This window comes from Notechis scutatus, chromosome 3 (assembly GCF_049901735.1).
Source record: "Notechis scutatus isolate UNSWTSFEM ecotype Mainland chromosome 3, rNotScu1.2, whole genome shotgun sequence".
Classification (NCBI taxonomy): Eukaryota; Metazoa; Chordata; class Lepidosauria; order Squamata; family Elapidae; genus Notechis; species Notechis scutatus.
The window spans coordinates 79303433-79326830 of NC_142011.1; the positions used below are offsets into that span (position 1 = coordinate 79303433).

Sequence of the window (23398 nt, forward strand, 5' to 3'; positions counted from 1 at the left end):
CTATTTAAACTACAAACAGTGTTTGTGTTCAGTGTGTGTATACTCTGGGACCCTTCCTGGTTTGACTACTGCTGCAATACTCTTCTAGGGGTTAATCCCCAAACCCTAACATTGGTTATGGGCCCAGCAGCATAGTCTAACTAACCAGGATATAGCAGAGAGAGTTGGTGTGAGTTGCACATTACTGTAAAAACAAACTGTTTTAATTAGTTTAAAATAGTCAAAATATCTGAAGAGTAATGGCACAAGTAAATTTGTCACAACTGTCCATGATATCCAGGCTGGATGGAACAAACTATGTTTCATGGTCAATGAAATGTAGTTTACTTCACGCAGAGAAGGTTTGTGGGACATTATAGCAAACCCACCAGATGTGAGTAGCTGGGATCCTGCTAATGATGATGATAAAGAAAAGTTACAAGACTTTAAACTGAAGAATGAGCAGGCTTTATGCATCATAGGACTGACTCTCTGTGATCAGCAGCTTGTCCATATTCGTGGAGAAGAAAATGCTGCAAACTGCTGGGAGAACCTCAGGAAGATTTATGTTCGGGACAGTGTAGGAGCACATATAAATCTTACACGGAAGCTTTTTCAACGCATCTTCAGAGGAATGGAGATATGTTAGTTCATTTAAACTGTATGAAGAGCATTTTTCAAGAATTGCAAGAAAAAGAGCTTATATTTAATGAACTGCAACAAGTCTACATAATATTATCTTCATTAGATCAAAGCTATGATGACTATGTGACTTTGTTAGAGGTATTGCCAAAAGAAAGCCTCTCATTAACCGAGATTACAGGCAGGCTACTAGAAGAAGCCAGAAGAAGGCGTGAGCGTGACGAGCTGAGAGAAGATAAGAAAGAAGAGAAATTATCTTCAAAGCTTGAAAGAAACCAGATTAGCAAAGTAAAGCACCCGGAAGAAGAGAATTTATCTTCAACAGCATACACAATTAAAAAGTGTTTTAATTGTGGAGGCAGAGGACATTTGGCAAGATTCTGCAAAAAGAGAAAAAGCCAGAATGTAAAAAAGCCAAAGAAAGCATTTGAACTAGCCACGTTTAGCAACTCTGATGTGAAGAATAATTTATGGGTGGTTGACAGTGGCGCATCCCACTGCATCACAAGAGATAAGACAAAATTTATAAAAATGTCTACAAGTTCTCAACATATATCTCTTGCTAATGGCTGGAACCTGAAAGCGAAAGGTCAAGGTTTTGCACGTTGTCCGTACATAAACCAGGATATAAAAATGTTGTATGTACCGCAACTAAAGTTTAATTTGCTTTCAGTAAGGGTATTAGATAAATTAGGTTATGTAATTACTTTTAAGGATAATAATTGCATAATTGAAAAAGATAACAAAAGGGTAACTGCAGCTTTAAATGGAACGTTATATGTCTTAGACAATAGTAAGAAAGGGGAGGCACAAACTGTATTTAATAATATAAAACCTCATAATGAATGTATCCATTTATTGCATAGGCGTTTGGGGCATGTAAATTTTAAAATGCTAAAACGTACAGTTGAGTTATCTGAAGGAATAAGGTTAAAACCTTGTGATAAATATTTGCGTTGTAATGTTTGCTGTGAAGATAAGAGCAAAGTATTGCCTGCAAATAGGCTAAATGGTTTCAAAACAAAAGAACCTTTAGAAGTAGTATTTGCAGACATAATAGGTCCAAAGAAACCCAGTATGGGGGTGCTAGATATATACTGAGCATTATGGACCATTATTCTAGATATGGGTTTTGCTATTTAATGAAAAGCAAAACTGAAACATATCAACATTTTTTCAATTGGCTTAGGTTTGCTGAAAGAAAGTCTAAACGACAACTGATAACCCTGGTGACAGATAATGGTACGGAATTTATTAATAACAAATTCCAGAACAGACTTAAGGTAGCTGGAATAGAGCATAAGAAGTCTGCTCCATACAGGCCAGAACATAACGCTTTTATTGAAAGAAGAGGCCAAACACTACAGGAAATGGTTAGAACAATGTTAAATGATTCTGGGTTACCTGATTCTTTGTGGGGGGAGGCTACAATGTGTGCTAATAACATATTGAACAACGTTGTTAATACAACAACAGGTGAAATTCCATTCACCAGATGGCATGGCAGGAAACCTGACCTAAGTTACCTGCACACATTTGGTGCACCAGCATGGGTGCATATTCCTGCACAACTCAGAAAAAAAGGGCAACATAGAGCTAAAAGATTTTTCTTCGTTGGTTATCAGGCAAACCATAGGGCATATAGATTTTGGGAGAAAGGCACATCTAAAGTGTTATGTAGTGCTAGTGCCCAATTTCTAGAACATGAAGGATGGGAGAAATTAGAACAGGATGTCAATAAAGATGTAATTATTGAATCCTATAGAAATCCCATTAGTTATCCCTGTAACTTTAAAAATAAAGTAAAGAGACAAATACAGGATGAAATAGTGCCCATAGAGGAAGAAAAAGATTCAATAGCTGAACAGGATGAGGAAGATGAACAGGTAGTAGTTCAACAAAGTCCTCCTGTAAGCCCTGTAATTCCCAGAAGAACTACACGTGTATCTAGACCGCCTGATAGGTACCAGGCTAACACAGTGTGCCAGATTAATCAAGTTCCTAATTCTGTAGAAGAAATTAAAAAGTATCCTAATAAGGAAAAAGAAAAATGGTATGCAGCAATGAATAAGGAACTGAATTCATTAAGAGATATGAAGGTGTATGAAAATGCCAAATTACCTGTAGGAAAGAAATCCATTGGCTGCAAATGGATATTTAAGGTAAAAACAGATAAGGATGGTAATTTAATCCATAAGGCAAGGTTAGTAGCCCAAGGTTTTAGGCAGAATGCTAATGACTATGATGAGGTGTTTGCACCTAGTCTTAAGGCAGCAACCTTGAGAGCAGCTTTAGTGTGGGCAGCTAGTAAAAACTATATAGTTAACCATCTAGATGTGGAAACTGCTTACTTGCACGCCCATTAAAACATATTATTTATATGAAAAAACCTGTTGGTATTAAAAGTGAAAATAAGGATAATAATGATTGTTGGTTGTTAAAGAAAAGACTCTATGGTCTTAAACAATCAGGCTATGAATGGAACCAGTATATTGTAAAGGAACTAGACAATATAGGATTTAAAGCTGGTTTAGCCGATCCATGTCTGTTTAAGAGAGAGACAAATGGGAAAGTATCATTATTATTACTATTCACAGATGACATTGCATTGATAACTGAAACTAATGATGAAGCAAATAAAATAATAGCATCATTAGGAAAGAGAATAAAGATCAAGCAATTAGGGGAGATAAAGAAGTATCTCGGTTTGAATATAAAGAAAACACGGAAAGGTTTTAAGATATCTTAAAAAGACAATGAATTATTCATTGTATTTAGAACCAAAGGGTGATTTAATTTTGAGTGCTTATGCAGATGCTAGCTTTGCATCAGAAAGAGACACTAGAAAGTCGACTTCAGGAACAGCCATAATGCTGGGTAATACATTAATAGGCTGGAAGTCAATAAGACAACAGCATATAAGTTTGTCTACTATGGAGGCAGAATTCTCCTGTTTATCATTGTTATGTACAGAGTTAATAATGTATAAACAAATGTTAATTGATATAGGTATAACTGTAGATTATCCTATAATTATACATGAAGATAATCAGGCAGCAATTCAAATGGCCACAAATATTGGAGTAAAAACAAGGAGCAAGCATACAGATCTAAGATATCTAAACGTGAGACAATCTGTAAGAAGTAAGATGATTCAGCTAGAGTACTGTATGTCGGAGGACAATTTAGCTGATAATTTTACTAAAGCCCAAGGTGCCAGTAAGCACCAGGAGAGTTGTGAAAAATATGGGATTAGATTGTAAAGGTATTATATATTTATTTCACCCAAAAGGGGAGTATGTTAGGTATAACATTGATACCAAATATGGTTTGGGTGAATAAATATATAAAATTTAGATATCATGGTTTAAGTGCTTATCACTTTAAGCACAATGCAGCAGGCAATTAGCCGATTAAGGGTGCGGTTAGAAGTTACAATATAAGGAAGCATTAGAAGCTGGAAAGCTAACTGTCTGTAACTGTGAGGTACTGTAACTGTGTGCTGCTGCGACTTACTGTGTCTTACTGTGACTAACTGTGATTACTGACTGTGAGTGCCTGTGACTGAACTGTTTTTGTTTGCTACTGTTTGCTGAATATCCAGCGTTTGTTTCTCTGGAGAGTGAAACCGGAGGAGGAGAAGATATCTTTATCGGCTGATAAAGATATTGCAAGGACTCTTAACTTGGACTATACTAGTGAGTCTTACTGGATGGAAATACTGTGAATGACTTAATGGACTGAATGACAATGCTTAAACTCTAACTGGATTAAAAACTATTTAAACTACAAACAGTGTTTGTGTTCAGTGTGTGTATACTCTGGGACCCTTCCTGGTTTGACTACTGCTGCAATACTCTTCTAGGGGTTAATCCCCAAACCCTAACAGACTTCCTATTGGGGGAGGCCGTATTGTTGGAGAAACAGGGTATTATTTTTTTTCTTCTGTGCTTTTCACTCCCACAAAGTAGACCAGACTAGGTAATCAACTCCACAGAAAAATTCAGAGGACATTTTATTGAGATTGGGTGTAACAGCAGAGCCTTACAAGTCTGTAATATATTTCCCTTCATATAACCCAGTGAATCATAGAGACATCTGTCTGAGCCACTCTAAAGGTTTCTTTGTTTCCCAGGACTTAAAGAATGTTAGCCCCCTTTGCTCAGGTAATGGGACTTTGGTGTAGCGGGGGAAGGTGCTGTCCTAGAAACCAGGAGATTGTGAGTTGTTGTTCTGCCTTAGGCATGAAAGCTTGCTGGGTGACCTTGGGCCAATTATTCTCTCTAAGCCCAACTTAACTCACAGAGCTGTTGTTGGGGAAAAGGAGAAGAAAAAACTATTAAGTATGTTCACCACCTTGAACTATTTATAAAAAATAATAAAGGCAGGATACATATATAAGTAAATAATTGGTTCTTGCGTATTTCTGTCAAAGTCATCTACAGGGTTATAGCTTAGTAGCGTACATGCCTGAGAGAAGGGATTCTTTCACGCACTTTTGAGACATAAAAGCAAGGTATAAATGCTTTAATAAATGCATATTTCCCAAGTCAGATCAATCTATAATTTCACAGATTCCAAACAAATCATATTTATTAACTAAGTCACATTTAGAGGCTACAAATAAACAAGTGTTTTCTGTAATGTGTAAACTAATCTATGCTCTCATTCTTTTTTCCTGTGCAATACTCACATAACTTGAGTTGTTAATATTCATGTAACTGAGTTTGGCAATATTCATGTAACTAAGCTGTTGATTAATAAAAGTTTGCAGGATCTGCTGATGCAAATTTCTCTGCTGTCAACAAAATCTATTTGGACATGAGATTTTATCAGTTGCGGTGAGCAAAAAAAGGAATTACAGCCTATTTTTATAAAATATATACACAATCTTTGTGTTTTTACAGTCTCTTTTCTCCGTACCCAAGCAGTTAAAAATAAACAAGACCAGAAAATGGAACCAGCATTGCATAGCATGATGTTACTAGATGTTACTAGATAAGCAAAACTATTGATCTCTGAGTTGATGGTCTCATAAGCAGATCTAAAAGAAAGTCCGGGAGTACACACAGTATCAGGATCAACTGGGTAGAGATTTCAATAATGCATTTTTCATATATGTTTCTAAAATAATGGCTGGTAATTACCATGCCTTCGTATTCAATATGAACCAATCTACTAAATCTTAGAATGTTAATCTGGTTCTTTCAACAAAGGCTTGCATGTTTTTAATTACCATCTGCGAATTGTGCAAAAGATGTAATTATTGTGGTTGGCTCACTTGCTCTAGTCATGCTGATCAAATAAATAACAAAAACAAGAGTAGGTAACTACTGACTAGCAATTTTCTTTGACCTTGGAAACAGATAATAAACCAAGGCCTAACAAGGGTGAAACTAAACAAGATCTTGGAGGCTATTAATTCAATAATTACGAATCAGATGCCATTTTTTTCCTGGAATGCTGCATGGACTGAGTTCTAGAGAAATTGAGGTTCTATCATTGCGAGATGAGTTAGGTTGAGATGACTGGCAAAAGTTACCCACCAGTTTTTCATGCTTAAGGCAGGATCAGAGTAATTTCTACAACACGGGTGTCAAACTCGTGTCGTCATGTTGCCATCATGTAACATTTTATGACATTTTTTCCCTTTGCCAAGTTGGGATTTTTTCCCTTTGCCTGCACATGATGCATCTGGCCTGCGGGCCGTCAGTTTGACATCTGTTCTAGAAGATGTAGTCAAACCTTTCGCATGACACAGATCACATTTTCTAGAAGTACCAAGAATTGTGACCTGACAATGAGTAGCACCATCAGTATTATTTTGCTGAATTTAATGACTAAAGAAACCATGAATGTAATGTAATTTGCTAGTCTAAGGTGTAAACTACAAATTATAACTTATTTCTTTATTTCTGCAAATCAGCTCAAAAGCTGTATTATATTCTTCAGAGGCTAGAATCCTGATTCATGTTATGGTTAACAATCCATTAAAAAAAGCTTATTTAGACATTTTCCATAATCCCAGCATTTAGTTAAGTACACTTTATTACTGTAATTACATTTGTCATGATATATCTCAGGAAGAGACTATTCTTTCCTTCTCTATTTATAGTAATATATGCCTCTGGAAAGAGCATCAATAAACACTATTTGTTTTTTTAAAATACAAGTAAATCTTAATCTCAATTCATTTGTTTATGATGATATCCTATTCTGTTTGCAACTAAGTTGCTTTGAAAATGTTCTTTATCTCTTTCCAAAGCATCTTAGTTGTAAGCGATATAATATGCAGAGCCTCACTAACATGAACATCGGTATTAAATTTTATTCAGTGTTTCCTCAAACCCCAATATAGCATATACTCATTCTGAATATAATTCATGTTGAAAGTCACATGAACATAGGAGGAGGACAGGATCTAAATTAAATGGAATTTTAGGACAAATTGCTGAACTTCAGACAGATGGTGTAGGACAAAAATGAAGAAAAGCAACCTTAGACAAAGACTACCACCAGATGGAGAGCTCTTACCATTATTGCTCAAGAACCACTGCAGAGCTATTCCAATTCCATCTTTACCTCTTTAACTAAGTTTCAATAGACAAACGATAAGACTTCTGAGAAAACATGCAAGTTTACAAACAGAGAAGGAGGGAATCTAGACCCCTCCCTTGATTAAATTCAGGAAATAAAGCAGGCTAATTACATGATAAAAGTCTGACAAATAAAGGGGGGGGGAAATGGATGAATTGTTAACTTCAGTTCATTTTTATACCAACATGATCCTCAGCAATCAACAGTTAAGGAGGCAGGAACAATGACATAAATCCACGTCAACAAGACGCTCTAAGAAAAATAACTGCTGTAAGGATAGATTCATACCTGAATCTGATTCCATTATGAGCAAGCAATTATATGAACTTCTTTTTTTTTCTTATTGAAGCATCAAAATCAATTAGCAAATGAAATAAGGGGAAAAAGCACTAACACAGGAGAAGCATCTTTAAGAAGTTTCTTCAGTGTAAGTAGTCAAATGGCACCATCAGAACAAGCTCAGAGCAAGGAACAACAGACTGGCTTAAACAGAAAAGTAGCCTTTAACTTCAAAGCTATTTTATAACGGTAAGTGCAAAAAATTAATTTCTGAGAAAGTCTTCAGCTGAAATATGGTGGACTTAAGAAATTACATTTGGAATAGGTACACCATAGAAGTTTTCTCAGCTATTTTCAGTTGAGTGCCTTTTCTTGCTATCTCCCCTGAGGAATACATGCTGTTTTTTAATTGTGGGAGGATATCTATTATGTACATGATGCTTTACCAGAAAAAAGGCTCTTGTCTCAAGGGCTTATAATCAAATAGAAGCACACATGGAAACAACAAAGAAAGGGAATGAGAAAAATAGTAAAGAGTACACAGTTAATGTCGAGGTGAAAGGAAGAATACATCATTCTTTCAAGTGACTATAGTTTGGTTTAGTTGTATAATTGGAATCGCATATACAGGACAGTCTCCTCACTCAAGCATTTTATATATTAAACAGTTACTTGAAAGAATACCAGACCTTAAATGGAAACATCAATGCAAGGTATTTTCTCTCTTCAGCTCAAAGGGTAAGACCCTTGGAACTGAAAGAAGTACATGTGCAACAGAAAGATCACAACCATCACAAAGACAAAAAACATCAGTATTCGCAAATACTTCGATCCACATATTACACAGATATACAGGTAGTCCTCGACTTACAACCATTTGTTCAGTGATCGTTCAAAGTTACAACGGCACTGAAAAAAGTGACTTATGAACCTTTTTTTTCAGTTAGGACCATTGCATCATCTCTGTATATCTGTGTATTTTCAGATATTGCTGACAACTGACATATATCCTTCTACTAGACATAGACACTGAGGTGCTGAATTTCATTAGGGAGTCTAGAGATTTTCTATCTCTGCCCAGTATGTGCTTTAAAAGACAAATTATAACCAGGGAGACATGAAAAATATCAAGGGAGAAATGATTGTAAAGATATGGAATCTACTTCAATCCAGTCTGCTTCATTATTTGTTCAGAAAAACACAATTAACCTTATTGCTTTATCTTTTTAATCTTCTGTTCATAGCTATTGTAAGGATAAACAAAACAAATACTTCAGAAATTACATGCTGTACAGACTAAAGATCAACCAAGCAATTATTTTGTCTTTTCAAAGCACATTATCTGAATCCAGCATGTTTCAAAACTAAAAACTAAGAATAGATCTTGGCCGCAAAAATCCATACAATCCCTATTTGGTAGCAAGAAGATATAAATACATCTGCATGTTGGCAGTCCAAATGTGGCATCCCTACTATAAATTCAATTACAATGTATTAAGGACTATACAGTGAATGTCAGAAAATAAAGATTATCTTCCTGTTTGCTTAAGAAGCTGAATACAGCTCAGAAGCAGCAGTTTTTGAGCAAAAAGCGGGGGAAAGGATATTCATACTTTATTTAAATATTCAATCTAGTACATTTTCTCTAAGTGTAATGCTCCATAAAGCCTTCTGAAAATAACTTTTTTTCACAGTGCTTTTAAAATAGCACATCTCTGCCCTAAATTTCCCACCTCTTAAAATAACATCCTGCTACATAATCAGCTGACACTCCTCCACTCACAGTGTAGAAGTCATTTGCTGATAATTAACCCATTTGTCCTCTAAAGAATTATTTCACCTGCTTCATTACATTGACTGACCAGGAACTCAGAGATGGGAGGCATTTTAACAATTTTTGCTTCTGCAGTTTTTACACATCTACTTACACATCCTTCACATTTGCACAGAATTTCTCATCTGTTATCTAATTGTAATGAAGCAGGGATGTAATAGATTCACGAACTGAAAGGATATCCTAAAGAAGTCAAGATTTGCTTTCTCTTGTCCTTGAATGCAGGATATAGAAACATGGGCAAGTTACAGGAAAGCAGATCTAATAATTTCGTAACAAAAAACAGAAGTTTAATATTGGAATAAATTAAAGTACTTAGAGAGGTAATAGACTCCCTTATAGTGGATGTATTTGTAGAGAGTTGATTAGTTTAATCTGGCTTCCTATCCGGAACCTGAGGTTAGATGTGCCTTTTCCACCTCTATGATCCTCATAAGAATCATCTTTAAGATGAATCAATTTATTCAGAGAAGGATTTACAGAGAAAGATTTTTCTCAACAAAAGACAGTCTTTTATGTATGATTCTTTTTATTCTTTCAGGTCAGTGCCTCTGGGGCATGTATTTATCCTACATAATTTTCTGACTTTTGCATATGATTTATCTATCAAACATAAGAGAAACTGTACAATCAATGAAATCTATCGTCACATCAAGTCATTTCTTATACATATAAAATATATTAATAGTATTTCCATTACACAGATGCCCATGTCAGAATGACGCTTATCCATTTTATATTCTAAACCACTGCACTGAAGCTAAGTGCCTTCATACCAATTCGATATCCTCTTTCTTGGATTACAGAAAGAATCCAAATTCATCAGTCATATTATCACATCCAGGCCTGAATGTACTTTGTATGGGCTCCCATTCCTGTAATTAGGGATCAAGTGACTTTTAGAATGACAGGGAATGTTCCAAGATAAGGTCCTTCTTTTCATTTCATGCGAATACATATTTTATTGCATTATTCCAACAATATCTTAGAGAAGAGTTGGAACCCAAAGCTCTTGAAAGTAGGAAACGAAAACAGAAGTCGGGGGCCCCCCAGAGAGCAGCTGGAAAAAGGAGTTGAAGGTCCAGCTCTTCACTGAAAGTCTCGAGATCCTCACTGGTATGGGCAACCAAAAGGAAAGCCTTTTTATTTCATCTCCTTTTTGCAAGGAACAATGCTGAATCACTAGCAGCAGCTGCTGCTGCTGCCTCCACCATCCTCTCATCCTCATATGACACCCTCCCTTCCCAGTGGTGCAGCATCAATTTCACCCCACCACCCCTTTGTGTCTGTGTTAAGCTAGAAAAGGCTGCCAAAGCATCTCTCTGCTTTACTCTAGAATAGATGCACTGGATAACTGCCCCCCACATACACACATACAGAAACTCAGGTTGGAGACAAGAGGATGAGAAAATAACGTTCAGAAATTACCTGCAAGCAGCAAGTACCGCCCCCCCATCCAAGGCTGTGGCTTTCTGGCGGGGTCGTGATGTTCCAACAGGCTCCTCTCGGCTATAGGACGTCGACAGCCCCTCTTTCGCGGATTGCCTTTCCAACCCGCCCTTCTCCAGCAGCACTTTCTACTCTAACGCTCGCCAGAGGCCACCTAAATACTGAACTGGAGGGCGCTGCGGTAAAGCTGAGAGGCCGGAGCAATCCACTCACCATCTAAAAAAAGGGGAGGGCAAGCTGACTGCACGACAGGAGCCGTTACAGTTAAAGGCGGCTTTGGGGCTTTCACGTGCTCCGTGTGGTAACAGCAGGTGTGGGGTGCTCCCCGTGGAGTAGTGAGCCAGGCCTGAAGCACGGCCTGAAGGAAGAGGCTTCGCTTCTTACCGCGTCCCCCCCGCTTCTGTTGGGAAAATGGAAAGCCCCGCCTCGGCTCCGCTCCCTCGAGCGGCTTTAAGCAGGGGGCGATGCAAATGGGTTTGAGCTCGGCGACTGGAGAGATGGAACCTCCGGGGTCGAAGTTGGCCTCAACCACGTCTGGATTTGCTCTGCCTGACCCCCCGGGAAGATGCCGTCGTAAATAGAGCCCATCGATTTCAATGGGATCGGCGCTCAAGCAGCAAAGAGATTGCAGCCGTCGGCTGCTTCCCACCTTCTCGCGCGCTCCTCGTCTCGTAATCGCGCGTGCTCCTATTCTAAGGATGACATTCCTTTCCCAAAGTGGCCCTCTTCATTTATTTAGAAAATATAACATTTTTTTTAAAGCTAGATTAGATCCATATAGGCAATATTTTGCCCACTCGTGGTTGGTGACAAATTACCTCCAAGCGTCAGGAGTTAAGTAAGAGGTTAGGCAAGCATATATTGCAAATAATATATATCCTTCTCTTTGTAGATCCTTTACTTTTAAAAAGAGTGGGGCAAAATCGGTTACAAGGTTCAAGAGAGATCAAGGGTTTTTTTTTCCTTATCTACTACGACATACAAGTTTTGACTTTTTTTTTTTAACGGGGATGGGTGGAAAGTGCATGCTAAGGGTAGGTAGATAGGTAGGTAGATAGATAGATAGATATAGATATAGATATATAGATACAATTAAATTGTCTTCTGCCTATATCTTTCCTGCAGTATAACATGAAATCCAAACATTTTCTACCAAAATTCCCCCCTCAAATCAGCTATTAATGCTATTATAATGAACGAGCTATTAATTAAGACGATACTATTGAAAACGTATGTTTTCTAAATAAATTAAGAGGGCCACTTTGGGACAGTGGTTAAGGCACCTAGATAGAGACCAGAAGACCATGAGCAATAGTCCCTCTTCAGGCACAAGCCAGCTGGGTGATCTTAGGCTAGTTTCAGCCCTTGGAAGAAAATGGTGGCAAGCCTCTTCCAAAAATCTTGCCAAGAAACTTGCATGGATTTTTCTAGGCAGTCAACAGGAATCAAGATTGACTCAAAGGCACAAATATATATAAGCATATGTAATACTTTATAATAAGTAGCAAATACTATTTTATCATAAAAACTATACACAATAAGCACCTAATTTTACTGTATGTATATGTGCTGTATGTATAATAGAAAAAAAGTAAATCTTATTGATGTATATGTATACAAAGTAAAATACCTAAACCAAAGTATCAAAGTATTTTTGAATATGTATACAGTATTAAAGGTCTATTAAATGTGAATAGTTGGATGGAGAGAGAGAGATATATACTAGTATTATATGACTTCACGTTGTTCAAATTGTGTTTCAATTTTTAAACAGTAAATTAAACCCAGGTCATATGGGAATCATTCTCTGGTCTTGGTTCTTCAATTGATAGAAAAACCCCTACATTTATTTATTAATCAGGTTTATATAGCTGCCCTCCCACACACAGTGAGTCCTGTGTGACAGACATGAAGAAATATGTTCCTAAATTATACAACGTAACACTGAATAATCAATGCCGTTGACATTATTTTATTAAAAATCAATTGATATAATTCAGTCTTAATGTTGGCTTGGTGGTTTGCTTTGACTGTAATTTTAAATGAAAAATTAGAGCCCATGACTCCAGATTTTATGAAAGACATCTCTTGCAATAGGCAAAAAGGAGGACCCATATGTACTTAATGAATTATTCAGAATGGAAATCTCTAGTGAATGTTCCCTCTGGTAATAAAGCTTTCTTTACTGTAGAGATGCTATACAACTCTACCATTTTGATAATTTATAATCTTGTGCTAAAAATTATTTTAAAATGAATTGAAAATTATTCCCATCTACATGAAAAAAGTCCTTTTTTGTCTAACATATAACCCTATAGTAGTATTTATTCATTTTCCATCCTACATACCTCAATATATTTTTTGTTTTTCACAATTTAAAAACAGCGTTGAATTATAAACCAAGCTCAGGACCAAGGAGAATGCCATTTGGTTTATGGCATATACCTACATGCCCAAGTAGTAGTATGTTTTGTCATATGACTTACATTTTTACATAGCTAATGCTCTCTCGCTCTCTCTCTGTCCCGCATACACATACGGAAAAACTATCAATATGATTATAAAAAACTAATATTTTTTTTCTTGAGTCTCAGCCCATTCATAGCTTTGTCTCTTGCTTCCTGAAAATAATCTATTAATAGTAAAGTACCTAATATTCATATGAAAGCAAAAGCAACACAAGAAAAAGAAATCAATTTTAAGGCAGTAGCTGAGTTTGCTGTATGTGTATGTGTGCAAATGTATCAGTTTTTTTTACTCCTGGCAACTGCCTGGACTAGTCTATGAAATTTCCTGGCATGACTTTTTCAGAAGTAGTTTCCGATTACCTGCTTTCTAGGGCTAAAAGACAGTGATTGGCCAAAAATCACACGGATGGCTTTTGTGTCTAATGTGGAACAAAAATTCATAATCTCCCAGTTTGTAGCCTTGTGTTAACCATTACACAAAGTGGTTCTGAGTTTGCCTACCCATGATTAATTTAAATATGGTTTACTCAACTCATTTTCTGGATCTGCCCAACTTTGAGGGCTACACTCACACAACTTGGTTACTGAAGAGCCAAAGTCATTAAAATCATATTTATATATTTAATTTCTTAAAATTCCACCTTTATTATTTTTATAAATAACTTAAGGTTGCAAACACACACAATATTCCTTTCTCCTTCTACATAGTTTTTCCCCACAACAACCCTGTGAGGTGAATTGGGCTGACAGAAGAGTGACTTGCCCAAAGTCACTCAGATAGCTTTAATGCCTCCTGGTTTCCATGATAGCACCTTAACCACTACATCAAATTGGTGTGTGTGTGTATGTATGTATGTATATACACACACACATACATCAGTGGTGGGATTCAAATGTTTTTACTACCGGTTCTGTGGGTGTGGCTTGGTGGGCGTGGCAGGTGAAGGATACTGCAAAATCTCCAGTCGGATAGTATTTCCCATTCTCCGAACTACTCAAAATTTCTGCTACCGATCCTCCAGAACTGATCAGAACCTGCTGAATACCACCTCTGATAGACATGATTATGATGATTATATTTATTATCATCATCACTCTTACATCCTCTATAAAGTGATTTGCTGCTGCTTAAATCACTTCATCTGAGGAACCAAAAGATAAAAATTTACTTTGGAAAACTTAGTGAGTTTATAGAGATTTTCCTCTGATGTATTACTGTAAACAGTGATGTTTTAATTTCCTGGTTTATATGTACTTAATTAAATAGTAGTGCTTATAATGCGATTTTTTATATTTGTAACCTATCTGTTCCTATTTTTTTCTTACAACAATAACTTTGTAAGATAGGGTTGGACTGAGAGAATGACTGCCTTACCAAGTGAACTATGTGAGAATGGACTAACATTTCCATTTCTCTGAAACTGAACTAGTCTAACCTCTTAAATACCAAATTATATATATTTATATATATATTTATTTACAATAACTAAAAATAAAAAGGCCTAGAACTTGTATCATGAACAAAGCAACTCCAGAAAAAAATGAGTAAAATTAGTCAAAATATATGTGTTCTCTTTCCATCAGCAAAAAGACTCATTCAAATGTTGGGAAACATATCAGCAGGCTACTACCTCAGATATAAACTTATATTTCAATATGTTATCATTTTGATTATATCACATATGAACCATGAATAATTCCTTGTACGTGTAATGCATTCAAAGTGCTGATATGTATACTGTACAAGGAGAATCAGTTAAGGTGTTGAACTAAGAGCAGAGAAGCCCAGGTTCTAGTCCATCCTTAGGCACAGAAGTCAGCAGGATAACCTTGGGTCAATCATTTCTTCTTAGCACTAACCACTGTATGGTTCTGCCACAAATGCTAGAAACAAAGCAACAATTGGTTTTATGGGCAAGAAGAAGAGATACATTTTTGACTAGCAACAATCAGTATAATTGTAAATTTCAGTCTCAAAATGACGGTAACCGAGTGAATCCATATCAAATGAATTAACATTCACATTTTTGAATTGCATCTCCATCAGTAAGTCTTAAATGTCCTTTGTGGATAGGGCAGTGCATATATGCAACATTTAGAGCAAAAAAACTAGTTTCTAAAAGAACCTTCTATTGGTTGGCAGAAACAGACAGCCAATTTCATTATTCCAAAAGTATTCTAACAATTAGCAACAATTTCATTCAGATCCTTGAACTTCTTCTAAAGATAAGTTATCTGGGAATCCCGTGATTTCTTTCAAGATTTTTATAAATACAGAATTTCAGATATAGTAATCATTCCCCTTTTAGAAGTGTCCTACCTGGGTTTCAGGACTGGCACCAGTGATGATTCCAGGGCAGGGTGGTGGAATGGCTATTGTCATTCAAGAGGTTCTTGTGGCTTTCAGAGATGCTGTTCTGCAGATAAGCAGATGTAAGGCCATTTGTAAAGTTGGTCTCTAGGAAGCAGATGGATTGTTGCTGCTATACTTACTTACTTCCTTGCTGTGTAGTGGTTTATTCCTTCACCAGTTCAACTCTGTATTGGAGGTGTAGTTTCCCAGATATGCTGTATGGTATTAGGAGACTTCAAACTGCTTTTCTTGAGTACAAAATCTGAAGTGGCTTGGTAACTCATAGGCAACCATAGACCTGAATCAGGTCATCAGGGATCAACTATTATCGTATATATGTTTTACGTATCATCACAAAATCTCCAGAACTGTAAAGCCTACAAACTTGAAATTTGGCATGTATGTTACTCTTGGCTTATAGGTGTTCACTAAGAAAGGATTTTTCAAAATTACCATCAGAGCATTAGTATTTTGTATATTATTAATACGCTCTGATGCTAAGGAGTTCTACTCCCCCTCCCCACCTGAAAAGAAATCTGTTCCAAATGCAAAACACAAGCAGAGAGGAGTTTCAGTTTTAGTTTCACAGCACCAATCAGCTTTAGTACAGAACAGTTGAGCTAAGCCACGCCCAGGCTCCTTGCTGTCTCCTTCTTGCTCACACAGCAAATACTGTTTCAGTTTCCAAACACACTGACAGGACACCAGCCAGATGAATACCGATGGATGCTGGTAGGCAGAGGCAGAATTTTTTCCCCCTTATTTTCCTCCCCCAAAACTAAGCCCAACCACACAGTTTTGTAGCGAAGCACAGGTAATGTGTAGAGAGGGGGAGGGGGAGGGGAGAGATAGAGGGAAAGAGAGAGAGAGACTGTGAGCGAGTGTAGTCGCTATATGATCAGAATTTGAAGGATATTAACATCTATCTCTTGTCATGATCTAATGGTCTCTGTCCTTCATAGGGAGCTTGGGGAGAATCCTGTAGCTGTAAGGTATAATTTGATTATGGTTTAGTCGTTAGAATGAGAGAGTGACAATGACTTTGGTTTGTCCCTGTGTGGCCTCTTGTAGATCCCTAGAGATTCCCTGGTTCTGAGAGAACCTTGGAAGATGATACAGAAGAAATTCATAGTGCCATTGGAGAAAGATGAAGAGTGAGTCCAACAGAATATGCAAAAGAACCTTGATTTAGCACCTATTTTTCCACTGTCATTACATCCACAAGTTGACAACTGATAGCCTTATTTCAGATTACTAATCATTTGGAGGGAGGGATCAAGGAAACATCTGAAAGGCAACTCTAAAGCTCAAGATATCTGGTGGATAAAATTGCTCTGGTCTGCTGTGAGGTAGACTCAAATTTTGCATGCCCTTCAGAGTTGACTGCAGTATGGTCTGGCTTGATTATCAAGGAGATATTTCAGCCTGTTAGCTTTGAAGTAATAAGTTAGGTCCGTGATGGCGAACTTATGGCACGCATGCCACAGGTGGCATGCAGAGCCATTTGTGCTGGCACGTGAACTGCAGGCAAACTTACCTCACTGCGCATGCGCATGCCTCACAGCTGATTTTTGGCCAGTTTGAGGCCTTTTCCGACCTCCCAGAGACTTTAGGAAGGCTTCTGCAGGCTTTGCAGGACAAAAACTAGGCCTGTTTTGTCACTTCCTGTTTTTCCGGAAATGCTGGAAGTGACGAAACGGGCCTAGTTTTTGGCCTGAAAAGCCTGCAGAAGCCTTCCTAAAGCCTCTGGGAGGCAGAAAAAGGCCTCAAACCGACCAAAAATCAGCTGTGAGGCACAGTGCAGGTAAGGGGTGATGGAGGTGGGGATTGCATGTGCATGCATAGGGAGTGGCGGGGCGTGCATGGCCTTCTGGGTGCTGGCACATGAGCGCGAGCATGCAAGCGCATGCACAACTTTTGGCACAGGAGTCCAAAAGGTTAGTCACCACTGGGCTACGTCCTTGAGTTTGGGGGCATAGCCATCTATTTATTAGCTCATATTCATTTGGGTTAGTTAAGACATCCCAGGAGACAAGATCTGGTTGAGTCCAAATGATGGTGAATTCATCCTTGAGTAAAGGGCTAATTCTGCTTTCTCTTAAGGAGGCAGTAATCCATCCCCTCATCAAGAAACATAGCATTGATGCTGGATAACTTCTGACCAGTCCTAACCTTCCATTTTTTGGAAAGAGGATTGAGAAGATAATCAGAGTGTCTGGCGGAAGCAGATTATCCCGAAATCTTTCAGTCAGGTTTTAGGCCTAGACATATTAATGCATCTGCACCTGACAAAGGGAATAATATTTCCCCCTAAATTCATATGAATCTGAGTTTACCAGCCTTTAGAAAGACCTGTGAGAAAGTGTGTTGCCTCCAACACAATATGTTACAAGGTTTTTTTTAATTAAATCCTCTGCTAACCATACAGAGTTTCATGGTGATCAGAAAGTTATACTGAATGAATGAATGAATGAATGAAATGCTACTGAACATAGGAATTAAAATTTATACCAAAATAGACATGTATCCCAATACCTGCCATGAATTCAGTAATCTCAAATAATAACATTTCAGGTTAACTGAAAGAGGAGCAGAATTATGAATGTTTTATTCTAACCAATCACTGCAGTTTAAATTGAAGGCCAAAAGTATACAAGATTAAATTCCTAAAAGTATATAGGATTAACAAAACTCTCTTTTTAATGAAACAAGAATTAGGATAATGCTCTGGCATGCCTATGAATTATTCTGCATCATTGACATATGATATCTTAATTTCTGTTCCATCTCCTATATTGCCTTCAATATTTAGCACTGCAAAATTCACAAGGCAGCAATTCCAACATCAAATTAAAAAGAAAATGAGCAATAGGGCATATTTGATGTACATACATACATACATACATACATATATTGCTCATTTTCATATATAGTATTTATATTTATATATGATGAGCTAAATAAACTACATACAAAATACAGAGCTTTGGGGAAATACATAATAAACTAAAACAAATTTCAAAAACATCCAGTTTACTGATTTCCTAACATTTAGCAATGCTAACACTTCAGCAATACATACATTATTTTGAGAAATGTGAAGGATTTTTTTCTGGAAATAGCAGTTCTGAATACTTATTCCTAACACTGTCCTTCATCCTAAAGTGTCTGTATGGCTTAAATTATGAATGAAAAAACATCAATTTTCAAAAAATTGAAACATCAGTTTATTTGTTTTTATGTTAATTGATGAAAAAAATAAAAGACTACGTAAAGAGACTCTGATGTCTTCTCCATATACACTTATCGGAAGCCTACACCCTTGACAATCTTTTCCTATGCGAGGAGATTTCTAATGCTTTCAAAAGTAATATCTTGTTTCCAGTAGTATATTCAGTAGAAATTACATAGCAATAAATTCACTATACTGTATATTGAATTGTTCATTGATTACTGGAAAGTAAAATCCAAAAGTACAAAAGTAAGCATATGAAAGCACCAAAGCCTCACTACCTTCCCTTCTACATAAATACTCACAGTCTGCTTCCAACTGCTCTGAATTGACCTAGCCTTTCCCATCAGACTCAGCTCCCAGCTTTTTCAAAGGCCACATGTAGGTTCACTAGTGTTTACAAAAGTTGTCCTAGGCAACCAAACAGAACATAGAGATTTAAAGGGACCAATTTCAAAGCTATATACTGTATGAACTTCACCAAATATTGCTTAACTCCCACAATCTTAAGCAAATATTATAGAAATTTCCCAGCTGATGGGAAAAATATAGAAACACATTTCAGTTCCTTTTTCTTTTTCTTCTCCCATGTTGGCTTAGGAGGAAATATTTTCTCTGTATATAAAATGAATGATTAAATATGATCTCCATCTCTTTTTAAAATACCACAATATCACATTCTTCATTGCATGTATTTTTAAAAATAAAATCAGTTTCCTCTAATGACAAATGTATAATACATTTATTATTTGGGAAGGGGGTGGTATGGCAGTGGGTAAATCTGAATATTGTGGGGGAGGAGATTTCAACAGATTGACTGACACAGTTCTTTTAGTGGTTTAATGATATGGCTAAATACATCATTCCTTATCACAGATGATTCTGTTGAATTGACAAGATCTTGGAATGGTTAGTTAAGGATTTTTGGGTGGAAGAATAGTTAATATGGTTCAGTAGTACTAGTTCTTAAAAAAATATTTCTTGATCTCAAAACTCATTAAAAGTACAGAGTCACAAAATGTGGAATCACAATCTAGCCAAGCATATTATGTGAACATTCTCTGTGTGACTAGTTTATGGTTGAATGTGTTGTGCAAATGTACAGTGAAAAAAACAGATACATTGAACAAACCATGTTTAAAATAATCAACAGTAATCCTGTTGTAATAAGACAACCATTTTGTACAAGGCAACAAGTACAGGGCTTAGTGCTGTAATTAAAAAAAAAAAGTAAAATAAATTCTGTAAGCCTGAAGATTTGCATTAGTTCATATGAGGTCATATAAGGACAAAGGCCCTGTTGAACACAGCCTATGACATATTCTGTTTGTGAACACAATCCTCCACCTGCCCAGAAGACTACTCAAGTTATAAAGATTGCCAAGCAGAGTCATAAGGGACTGAAAGCAAAAGTGTTCCTGCTCTTTAAATACTAAATCTGCAACCTTATATTTAACAATAAGTTCAATAGGATTTGCTTGTAAGTAAACATGTTTTAGGATTGCAAGATTAGGACCTTGTTAAAGCAACCACTATGCATAAGATCAGCCATAGGATGAGCATGCAAATAAATAATTATTTAACAACTTGACTATATTTACAGTACTTCCAAGCTGAATTGAAATTAACCATTATTTTACTTACAGCTTTAATAAAACCAGGTCCTCAAAGTTATGTATTTATTGACCTTTCAAAATCAATTTTAGATCAATAAAAGCTTAAGTTTATTTTTTTAAAAAACTATTGTTCCAAACACTCAGATCTACCAGACTCCACACTAGCTTCATTCCCCCCCAAATTAGGTCTTACTCTGCATCTGTTCTAAAAGCAGATTTTATACAGAAAGCAAACCTTTTTCCTTCTGCAAAATCAAAAGTTGGTAGCCTGAGACAGTCATTTGCAACCTGCTAATGAATCAATTCATTGGATCCCCTTGTTACATTAAAATGATGTATTAAATAAGCTATAATTCAGTCATTTCACATAACAAATTAAGTCAAAACTGGGGGGGAACTATGAATCTCTATGTTAATCTCAAAAGAGAATAAATTCTGTGTGGTCTAGTTTGGATTGCTACAATGTATTTTTATAGTGCTATTTTTGTAAACAGTTTGGAAAATTTAAAACAGAGTTGGCACTAGCCAATACGATGACGAGTGCCTCATCCTGTTCAAAGTACTAAGGATAATTGATGAAAATCAGTGGAAAATAAGTATTTCAGAGAGAAGATATGCTGCTCTTCATTATCTGAGCATAAACTGACTTATTGTTTTGAAGAATTCGTCTTGTAGAGTTTCTGGTTAAACAACACAATCTTGTATTTAATGGAGCTCATATGATGCAGTACCAAGTGCACATACCAAATTTTTGTCATTCCATTTCTTTGGAAGTTTTCAGATTGTCAGTAAAAAGTGTATATATTGTATATTCACATGCAGAGAGAAAAATGGAATCAGCTATTAGATGTATAACTTACAATGGTAGACATGGAAATATATCCTGAATATAGATATTTCTGATTCCATAGGCTATTACCCACACTCCAGCAACATCCAACAATTATTATGCCACTATAACAATAACAAAGATAGCCCTTTATTGTATCAGCAATGGCTGGCAATGCTAGAAGATATTATTAATCATTACTAAGGAAATAACTACTTCTACCTGAAATGCTGGGGGACTACTGGCATTGAAGGATAAATCTATGACAGCTTTCTGTATTTACTCTTGACTTACAGGCATGATAAGCAGACTCTTATTCAAGGCTGTGTTTGAAGATAGGTACATATCATCATGATTTTGACTGCTTTCTCTGATAAACTTACTAAATTCCTCTTACTCTCCAATCTTTTATTGACAAAAGAAATGCATTTTCAGCATCCCAAATGCATATTCCACAATGATATACAGTGGAGGTAGAGTGAGTTCAATAGTAATTGGTTCCTGAAGTTGTTTAAAACAAAAGGCTTCCTAAGGTGTAAGTGCTATTCCAATTGTTCAACTTTTGTATGCTTTCCTTATGTCAGTGCTTTAGTCCTTCTCACTATCTGCCAGCAAGGAATAAATGGATGTATGCAGCTACTGTAGATGAATTTCAGACTGAGGGATTGTTTCCTTGGCAGGATTTCTGAAAGTCAAGAGGCGGTGCTTCTATACTCTTGCCCTTGGCTATTTGCTCCACTCCCTGAAGGCCATTCTATGCATGCTCTCTCATCCCAAAGAAAACCTTTATATTGTTGCTGAATTATGAAGCCATGCAGATCCTTCATCTATCAACAGATACTTGGGAACATCCTGTCCTTGAACTTGAGTTTCATATAATTTCCTTTGAGTATGTTTCAGTTAGCAATGTTTCAAATATTTATGCATTCATTTGTCTATCTCCTTAACTATAGTAAGCTTCTCTATTTCAATAAGTTATATTAACAGGAATGTTTCCATCAATGTTTGTACTAGTCCACAGACTATATCATAGCAGTTGTTATTTGCTTTTACTTTTGTCTTCATTTCTTGATGCAGAAAGATTAAATGTGGCATGGAGGGATCTGAATCCATACCATTTAGATGGCCTTAAGAAGTATTGTAGAAATGTTTTGATTCTACAGCTATTGAGTTATTTGTATTATGTCTGGATTGTATGGTCAAAATGGCAAGTGTGTATAATGGGCTGAAAGTATACAGTATTTGCAATAAAGCTGAGTATCCTCATTGCATATAGGAAGTCCCTGAGCACTGAACACTAATGAGAATTCTAGGAAAGCAATGGGTATGTCTTTTATCTTTATTTTGCATTTGGATTCTTATATGGCAGTTTTTACCTTCTGATACAGCAGACTAAGGTAGGAACTATGCAAACATCACGGTAATGTTTATCGAGTAATTAACTAGTCCTGGTGTCCAAAAAATAGGGCTTGTCCCAATCACACACTCTGTAAAACAGCCCCAATTTAGAAAGTCCAACAGAAACTTAGAAGCTTCTGACCTTAATCCAAACTTTTTCAATCTAAATAATTTACTCTCTCATCTGGATCCATCCAATTATTTGTTGAGTCTTTTCTTTCTCATAGTCATTTGCAAGAGATTGAGTTATATGTCTAGGCTGTGGCTAAAGATGATTTCCGAGTGTCTCAGAACAAACTGAACCCTTCTTGTTCTTCCTTCTAGTTGTGTTACATTTGAAGGTTAGGTGAGGGAGAGCTGCTACTTTGTTCACCTGAATGAATGATATTGTCTAAAATAAAGCACAATATGAATGTTCTGTAATGTAGCCATTATCCAAGGTATAATGTGAAGCATCTGAAAACAAAAAAATACTCCAGAGTAGCATAATATTTTCAGATTGGTCAGACCAAGTTAAAACTGATATTTTTCCCCTGTTAATTGAGACTAATTGGTATAAAACCAGAGATCATTTACATACTTAGCTCATTGATTTTTAACTTTGTCTCCAGTAGATTATCCTATAGTGCACACCAGGAAGAATGTATTTCCTTCCTCAACAATAGATAATGTGAAGTTTATCCACTACACAGTTTTTCAGAAAAGGAAATCACTGAATTTTG

The 23398-nt window shown here is 36.5% G+C and overlaps 1 protein-coding gene and 1 long non-coding RNA gene across 4 annotated transcripts in view; both read right to left on the reverse strand.

Annotated features, from left to right (window-relative positions):
• The window catches only part of TTLL7 (tubulin tyrosine ligase like 7), an 80714-nt gene extending 69556 nt beyond the window's left edge, over positions 1 to 11158 (reverse strand). The window contains exon 1 of one of the 3 annotated variants that reach the window (XR_015748621.1): positions 10760 to 11158. The gene's annotated coding sequence lies outside the window, so the exon portion shown is untranslated. The remainder of the gene's footprint in view (positions 1 to 10759) is intronic. The other 2 variants (XM_087960536.1, XM_026678451.2) reach the window with 2 other exon arrangements.
• Positions 11159 to 14115: 2957 nt separating this feature from the next.
• On the reverse strand, positions 14116 to 19183 carry LOC113419167 (uncharacterized). The gene is made up of 3 exons (XR_003371867.2): positions 19139 to 19183; positions 15569 to 15665; positions 14116 to 15132 (listed from the first exon to the last, which is right to left on the reverse strand). It is a non-coding gene; the product is annotated as an uncharacterized LOC113419167 (long non-coding RNA).
• Positions 19184 to 23398: the final 4215 nt, after the last annotated feature.